Source organism: Bison bison, unplaced genomic scaffold (assembly GCF_000754665.1).
Source record: "Bison bison bison isolate TAMUID 2011002044 unplaced genomic scaffold, Bison_UMD1.0 scf7180017864378, whole genome shotgun sequence".
NCBI classification, from domain to species: Eukaryota; Metazoa; Chordata; class Mammalia; order Artiodactyla; family Bovidae; genus Bison; species Bison bison.
This window is the reverse complement of record NW_011494950.1, coordinates 5,966,126-5,975,488: the sequence shown is the minus strand read 5'-3', so window position 1 is coordinate 5,975,488 and position 9,363 is coordinate 5,966,126.

Sequence of the window (9,363 nt, the reverse complement as noted above, 5' to 3'; positions counted from 1 at the left end):
CTGGTTCTATTCCTGGGTTGGGAAGATCTGCTGGAGAAGGGATAGGCTACCCACTACAGTATTTGTGGGCTTCCCTGTGTTTCAGCTGGTAAAGAATCTGGCTGTAATGCAGGAGACTTGCGTTCGATTCCTGGGTTGGGAAGATCGCCTGGAGAAGGGAAAGGCTACCCACTTCAGTATTCTGGTCTGGAGAATTCCATGGACTCTATAGTCAACAGGGTCGCAAAGAGTCAGACACAACTGAGTGTAAATGCTGTGCTGTGCAAAAGTTTATACTTATTAATCTCCTTTGCCAATCTTATCCATTCCTCCACCCGCCTCTCTTCTGGCAACCCACCAGTTTGTTACCTGTATCTATGAGTCTGTTTCTGCTTTGTTTTGTTTGTTGATTTGTTCTTATGTTCCACATACAAGTGAAATTATACAGGATTTGTCTTTCTCTGTCTGACTTATTTCACTTTGCTTAATACATTCTCGATCCATCCATGTTGTTGTAAATGGAAAGATTTCATTCTTTCTCATGACTAATATTTCATTTCTTATATTAATAGCATCTTCTTTATCCATTCACCTATCAGTGAACACTTAGGTGACCTCCAAGTTTTGGCAACAATAAACCACTGTGATGAACAAAGAGGTCATATATTTCTTCAAATTAGTGAGTTTTGTCTCTTTGTATAGATGTCAAAGAGTGGAATTGGTGGGTGGTATGGTAGTTCTATTTTTAATTTTTTGAAGAATCTCTATGCTGTCTACCATAGTGGACACACAAATTTATATTCTCACCAATAGTGTAAGAGGGTTCCCTTTTCTCCACATCTTCTCTAGCATTTATTGCTTATAGATTTTTTGATGACAACCATTCTGATCAGTGTGAGGTGATACCTCACTGTAGTTTTGATTTGCAACTCTCTAATAATTAGTGATATTGAGAAGCTTTTCATGTGTTTGTTTTCCATCTGTGTGTCTTCTTTGGTGAAATATCTATTTAGGTCTTCTGCCATTTTTTCACCAGGTTGTTCTTTTTATTATTGAGCTGCATGTGCTGTTTGTATATTTTAGAGATTAATCTTTCATCAGTTGCCTCATTTGAAAATATTTTCTCTCATTCTGAAGATTGTCTTTTTGTTTTGTTTATAGTTTCTTTTGTTCTGAAAAAAAAAAATGTTTAATTAGGTCCCTTTTGTTTATTTTGTTTTTATTTTCATTACTCCAGGACATGGGTTACAAAAGATCTTGCTGCAATTTATGTCAGAGAGTGTTATGCCTGTGTTTTCCTCTAAGAGCTTTAGTGTCTGGCTTACTTTTATGTCTTTAATCCATTCTGAGGTGTGTGTGTGTGTGTGTGTGTGTATGGTGTTAGAGAGTGTTCTAATTTCATTCTTTTACATGTAGCTATCCAGTTTTCCCAGCACCGCTTATTGGTGAGACTGTCTTTTCTCTATCGTATATTCTTGCATTCTTTGTCACAGATTATGTATGTGGGTTTATCTATGGGCTTTCTATACGGTTCCATCGATCCATTTTTTTGGTAATATGCCAGTACCATACTGTCTTGATTACTGTAGCTTTGTATTGTAGTCTGAAGTCAGGGAGCCTGATTCCTCAAGCTCCATTTTCTTTCTCAAGATTGCTTTGGCTATATGGGATTTTTTGTATTTCTATATAAGTTGTAAAAAAAATTTTGTTCTATGAAAATTTCCATTGGTCAATTGATAGAGATTACACTGAATTTGTAGACTGCTTTGGGTAGTACTGTTAAATGGGTTTTTAAAATTCTTTTCATAGTTCTCTCTTTCTTCTCTTTCTCTCTTCCCTTGTGACTTGATGACTATCTCTAATGTCATAACTGAATTCCTTTCCTTTTAATGCTTGTGTATCTACTGTAGACTTTTGGTTTGTGATTACCATGAAGTTTATAAATAATGACATAAAAACAACCTAAAACCTATATATATATGTGTGTATATATATATATATATATACACACACACACATGTTTTACATGTGTGTATATATATATTCACATATATAGGTTATATATTATATGGTTATGGGTTATAACCATATATATGTGGTTGTCCCTTTTAGGCTGTCTATCTTTTAAGTTGAAATGCATTTTAAAAGCCTTATATTTTCATACCCCCCAAGTTTTTATATTTTTTATGTTATATTTTACATGTTTTTATTTTGCATATTCTGTAAGTGGTTATTATAGATTTGGACAATTTTTACTACTTTTGTCTTTTAACCTTCTTACTAGTTTTATAATGTTACTATAGGTTTGCCTCTACATGAGATTTTTTTCTTTCATAATTTTCTTATTTCCAGTTGTAGCCATCTCTTCTCCACTTAGAATAATCCTTTTAACATTTCTTGTAAGGCCAGTTTAGTGGTGATGAACTCCTTCAGCTTTTGCTTGTATATAAAACTCTAAATGATAATCTTGCCAAGTCAGGTACTCTTAGTTGTCAATTTTTTCCCTATCATATCATTCCACTTCCTTCTAACCTGCAAAGTTTCTGCTGAAAAGTCAGTTTATTGTATTCTGGGAGCTCCCTTGTACATAACTAGCTGTGTCTCCATTGCCACAGTTAGTTTCTTTACCTTTGCTTTTTTCATTTTAATTATAGTATGTCTTGGTGGGGACCTCTAGATTCATCTTGTTTGGGACTCTCTGTGTTTCTTGGACCTAGATGTCTGTTTCCTTGCCAGGTTACAGATGTTTTCAGCTATTATTTCTTCAAAAAGTTCTCTGCCCCTTTCTCTATCTCTTCTCCTTCCAAGACCCCTATAATGTGAGTATTTCTGCACTTGATGTTATCCCCAAGGTCCTTTAAACTATATCCATTTTTCTCATACTTTTTTCTTTTCAGCTTCCATTATTTTCACTACTCTTGTCTTCTAGATCTCTGGTTCATTCTTCTATATCATCTAATTTACTGTTGATTCCCTTTAGTGTACTTTTTACTTTAGTTGTATTCTTCAGTTCTGGTTGATTCTTTATACATTTTTTATCTCTTTGTTGAAATTCTCACAGTGTTCATCCATTTTTATCCCAAGTTTTGTGACCATATTTATGACAATTATCCTGAACTTTTTATTGAGTAGATCAAAATATTTCCATTTTGTTTAGTCCTTTTTCTGAGGTTTTGTCTTGGTCTTTCATTTGGAACATATTCTTCTGTCTCCTCATTTTGCCTAATTCTCTGTATTTAAGACTTAAGTGAAGTCGCTCAGTCGTGTCCGACTCTTTGTGACCCCATGGACTGTAGCCTACCAGGCTCCTCCATCTGTGGGATTTTCCAGGCAATAGTACGGGAGTGGGTTGCCATTTCCTTCTCCAGGGGATCTTCCCCACCCAGGGATAGAACCCAGGTCTCCTGCATTGTAGACAGACGCTTTACCGTCTGAGCCAACAGAGAAGTCTCTGTGTTTACTTCTTTGTATTTGGTAGGTAAGTTATATCTCTCAACCTTGGAGAAGTGGTCTTATGTAGTAGATGTCCTCTAGGACCCAGAAGCACACCCCGCTCTGGCCACCAGAGCCAGATGTGTAACAGGTATTCCCAATGTGAGCTGTATTCACCTTTCTGTTGTGGTGGTGCTGACTGCTACAGTCACTCTGGTATTCAGGGCTGACTCCTGGCCCAGCTGGCTGCAATGCCCAGCAGTGCATGACTGTAGGTACATTCATGTACATTCATGTATCAAGTAGGGTAGGCCCTCAGTGTGACTCGGTATAAGGAACAATGGTATGTTACTGCTGCTAGGGGGCAGAAATCCCCAGTTCACAACCACTGCAGAGGTCCTGGTAGGCAAGGCAAGCCCCTAGCACAACTGACTATGAGACCTGGTGTTGCATAACCACTGCAGGAACTGGTTGGTGCCACAGGCCCCTGGAAGTAATAGTCTAGAAGGAGTATTTCAAAATGGCACTCCTCTAGTATAGCTGTCTGCAAAGTAGAATAAGATCACAAAAATTACTGCTTCCAGAATCTCAGTCCCCAGGGAGTGTTACAGCTGCCTCCTATCTCTCTTCAAGTTTAGCAAGTGAAAGTGAAAGTGAAGTCATGTCCGACTCTTTGCGACCACATGGACTGTAGCCTACCAGGCTCCTCCCTCCATGGGATTCTCCAGGCAAGAGTACTGGAGTGGGTTGCCATTTCCTTCTCCAGGGGATCTTCCCTACCCAGGGATCAAACCCTGGTCTCCCGCATTCCAGGCAGACGCTTTAACCTCTGACCCACCAGGGAAGCAAGTGGCACCTTTCAAATTGCTGCCTCTACATTGAGACTCAGATTGAGTGAACTTTTGCATGTGCCCTTTAAGAGTGGAATCTCAGTTTCCCACAGTTGTTTGGCTCTCTGAACATAAGCCCTGCTTAGTTTTCAAAGCCCAACATTTTGGGGGCTCATATTCCTGGTACAGACCCCCAGGCTGTTGAGTCTGAGTGAGGGTCAGACGCCTTGCTCCTCAAGAAAGAACTTTGTAGTTGTGACTTTTCTTCCACTTTTCTGGTTCACAGTACTGGGGATACGGGTCCTGACTAGACCATATCTCCACCCCTCCTACCTATCTTTGGAGAAGGAAATGGCAACCCACTCCAGTATTCTTGCTTGGAGAATCCCATGGACAGAAGAGCCTGGTGGTCTGCCATCTATGGGGTCACACAGAGTTGGACATGACTGAAGTGACTTAGCAGCAGCAGCCTACCTATCTTGTTGTGGCCTTTTCTTTATATGTATTGTTGCGGAACATTTTTTCTGCTAATCTTCAGGTCATTCTCAGAGATGGTTGCTCTGTAAGTAGTGGCAACGCTGGTGTGCCCATGAGAGGAGGTAAGCTCAGGATATTCTTACTTTATAATCTGGGTTCAGACCCAGAGCCAGAACTTTCTGCTGGGATAGGGAAGAGTGCCATCGCTGATGGAGAAAGGTATATCTCTGAATGCATATGATAAGTAAAAGGGAAAGTGTTAGTGGCTCAGTCATGTCCGACTGCGACCTCAGGGACTGCAGCCTGCCAGGCTCCTCTGTCCATGGAATTCTCCAGACAAAAATATTGAGTGGGTTGACATTTCCTTTTCCAGGGGATCTTTCTGACCCAGGGGTTGAACTCGGGTCTCCCACATGGCAGATTCTTTACCATCTGAGAGGTGCTAGGCATGTACAGATGAGTCACTAAAGTTCTGTTTACCCTTCAGATCTCAGTCTAGCCATTGTTCCCTCAGAGAGGTCTCTCTTGATTCTCTGGTGTTAGTTTCATCAGTCTGTTCACATATCCTGTAGACTCTTCTTAAACCGATAAATATTTGTGTTCTCAACTTAATTGTGTGAGCCTTTAAGATATGCTGCAGGCAGTATACCTTATTCTCACTGTCTTAAATATAGTGAGCCCTCATTAAATGTAAATTGGTTACTAGATTAAATAATGACCACTTTACTACCAGACATCAGTGGTAAATAAATAATAATAATTGGATTTATGCTCCCTCTCTCTTTCTCTGTTTTCATTAATACATTCCTTCCATTTATGAGAAGTGTATATACACCTAAATAACCTTAAAACTTTTCTGTAATGGCTTATTTTCTGAACGAAATAAAGCAGATCTATCTTATCTTTCCCAAATTCATTTATGTTGGATTAGCATGCTACCCTCAGCGGTCCTGAGTGCTGCTGGACTACCCTTCATTCATACCAATATTATCATTTTGGTGAGGCTATTAAACAAATAACATAATACTTGGTGAAACAGCTTAAAATTAAGATACAATACAGCCAACATAATTGCAATAAACTGGAAAGATACATGGAGAAGGGGAGTTTCTTATTTACTGGGGCTCTTCCCAAATATAAAGATGCAAATTTCTAAGAGAGAGAAAAAGAATTTAAAACACACACAAAACAGGTCCTACTCAATGAATTATGACTTTTTGGTTATTTCTCCCAAGTAGTTGTGAATGCAGACTGTAAAATATTAATCAGGTTCAGTCTCTATTTATCATGCAGTTCAGATGGAAAACTCAGATATAAATGTTATTAGTCTTGATTCAGGTCATTTGGAAAAGTATCTTCTAGAGCTAGCATGCACTGGTCAGAGATTAGAACAAATGTGATTGGACAGTAAAAGCAAAATGATGTCATTGGTTAAGTTATCTGAGACAGGTGGTCTGTAGGCTGCACCTTAATTCCCATACCATCTTCAATCTGTCAGAGAAAATTAATGACTCACCCCAAACAACAAATGACTGTTGTTTGGGGCAACAGAACAAATTCTTTTGCAAGGTCACTACATATGAGCACCACATACTTTATTCATCTCTGACTGAGACAATCAAGAGAGAAATAACAAATTTGAATCTGACATTGCAGTCCTACCACTGTGGCATTAGGAAAGCTAGAGAATCAGGACCTTTTATATAAAGAATATGACATGGTCAAAGTGCTACAGGGATAAATGATTTAAGAAAAAAAATTTGGTCTTCAGATATATGATTTAGAGATCAGACACATAGGAAAAAGCCCCATCTCTAAAATGTTGACATAGCAGTGGAACCTGCTATAGTATCGAAAATTTATTTTCACAAGAGTCAAGGAATTTAAGAACTATAGCATGTAGTGGCACACAAATCTTTTTTTCAGGCATTTTGTCATCTGTCTCAGCACTGTACTCAAATGAGTGGGGAAGCCCAAGTGAGTGAGAAAGTTCAAGTTTGCTAGGCTACAAATTGTTGATTTTTTCTTCAGGAACAAATGGACTAATTAACTGACCATGGATTTTCCATCACAAGAGTTCAATCATAGGCCAAAATACCACTTAGTAGAGATTTTAGGTATAGATACAGTCTTTAACATCCCCTTTAAGTCTCATATTTCAGACTACCAAATCATCCTGTACTTCTCCATATCACATTTAGCTCTTATAATTATTTCTTTAACAGCATTCTTCCTGTAAGTACCACAAGGTCAGGAGCTAATTCTACCTTCTCCACTGTGGTGTGCTCAGAGACTAGCACAGCGTCTAACAGATAGTGTTTAATAAAATGCTGTTTATTAACTGACAAGTCTTATAAACCTGAAAAAGAGTGATTGTTTGAATTAAATGTTTTGAAATAAAATTGGCATGTGCTGTGCTGTGCTAAGTTGCTCAGTCGTACCTGACTCTTTGCAACACTATGAATTGTAACCTACCAGGCTTCTCCGTCCATGGGGATTCTCCAGGCAAGAATATTGCAGTGGGTTGCCAAGCCCTCCTCCAGGGGATTTTCCTGACCCAGGGATCGAACCCAGGTCTCCCGCATTGCAGGTGGATTCTTTAACATCTGAGCCACCAGGGAAGCCCAAAATTGGCATGACTTCCTCCTAAATTTAAATGGAAGGTATTTTAAAGAAAGTTTAGATTATTGTAACTTCTGAAGTTTCGAGTTAAAATATGTGGAGTTTTAAGCTGACTTCATGTTTCATTATTACAGGGAAATAATTATCATGTTAATAATAATAAATATCATTCCTAGTTTCCTAAACCACTCCTAGTAAATATTTGTAGGTATGTGTGTGAAATATATATATATATATATATAAAACAGAATACATAGAGAATAGAGGCTTCCCAAGTGGAGCTAGTGGTAAAGAACCCACCAGCCAATACAGGAGACATAAGAGATGCAGGTTTGATCCCTGGGTGGTGAAGTTCCCTGGAGGAGGGCATGCCAATCCACTCCAGTATTCTTGCCTGGAGAATCCCATGGACACAGAGCCTGGCGAGCAACAGTCCATAGGGTCACAATCAGTCGGACACAACTGAAGAGACTCGGCATGTACATGCACACATATAGAGAATATATGTAAAAGAATCATATAAAGAGAGGTAAAGCATAAATAATATAAATAGAGGCAGCTGTATCATTCCAAAACTTTTATTTCCCTTGAATTATCATTGAAATGATAAAATTTAGTTAAATATTTTCTTCCAAATAAGTACTGTTGCTACTTCTGTCAAAATTCTTTTGGAAGTTTTAGAAATTTTTGACAAGTACAATAATAAAAATAAAGATGCCACCAAATTAGGTATGATTAATATTGGGAGGAAAAATCATAAAATCTAAAAAGATTCTGCCTTCAGATTACTTCAAAACTGACTTCGATTTCCCATTTTATTTTCATGAAACTAAAAATCAGAACTGTAGAATATAGTGTGATTTATTTCAGAAAGATGACAGGCATTATTTTGCATACTCAAATGAGAGACAACTGACTCACATCAAAAGACTGACAATGAGAAATTTATGAATTTTAACTTAAAATGTGCAAACTTTGAACATACAATTTCTATTATTCTCTTCTTTCACTTTTTTTTTCAAATATCACACTGATAGTATTAATTGTATAAATCAGGGATTTCCCACACCTCTCAATGTCAAGAGCTGCAGACTCAGGGGTTATGGGTGGAATGCCTGCAGGCAGATGTATCTGTAAAACTGAATGCCTTTACAAGGATCATGTATCCACCGGTTTGCTGTAGTTGATACCACTTTCCCTTATTCTACACTAGTCTTCTTACACATGTGCACAGTCTCCCTGGCACTTTCTGAGATCATTTGATTTTTTTGACCCCAGACTTAGACAAACCCCTAAGAAATAACAAAACATTTTTTCCCTTTATTCAATCAAACGTCATGCCTCATAGATATATGTATAATTATGTGCCTTCATGAAAATAATGCAGTGCTCCAATGATAGTAAAAATACTAATGCAACATAAAAAATTCAGAATAAAACATATATGAATAAATAATAAAATTTAGAAAGATTACACAGTATCTAGGCATATGGCCAGATGTTTTTTATGCAATATATTATTCAGTGCTCAAAACTATGAGAAAGGTAATATCATTATCACCATTTTGTAGATGAAAGTACTAATGTTCATCAAAATAAATATCTTACCCGAGGTCAACTAGTAATGGCTAGATTGAAATTCAATAGAAGTGCATTGACCACATATTTGCACTGTTAATCACAGTAATATTTTATGTGTGCGCATGCACCTGTGTGTGTGTGTGTGTGTGTGTGTGTGAAGACAGAAAGACAAAGATATTGCATATATGAAAGGGCAACTTTTCCTTTCTTCTCAACAATACAAGAGAAGACTCTACACATGTACATCACCAAATGGTCAACACTGAAATTAGATTGATTATGTTCTTTGCAGCCAAAGATGGAGAAGCTCCATACAGTCAACAAAAACAAGACAGGGAGCTGACTGTGGCTCAGATCATGAACTCCTTATTACCAAATTCAGACTTAAATTGAAGAAAGTAGGGAAAACCACTAGACCATTCAGGTATGACCTAAATCAAAT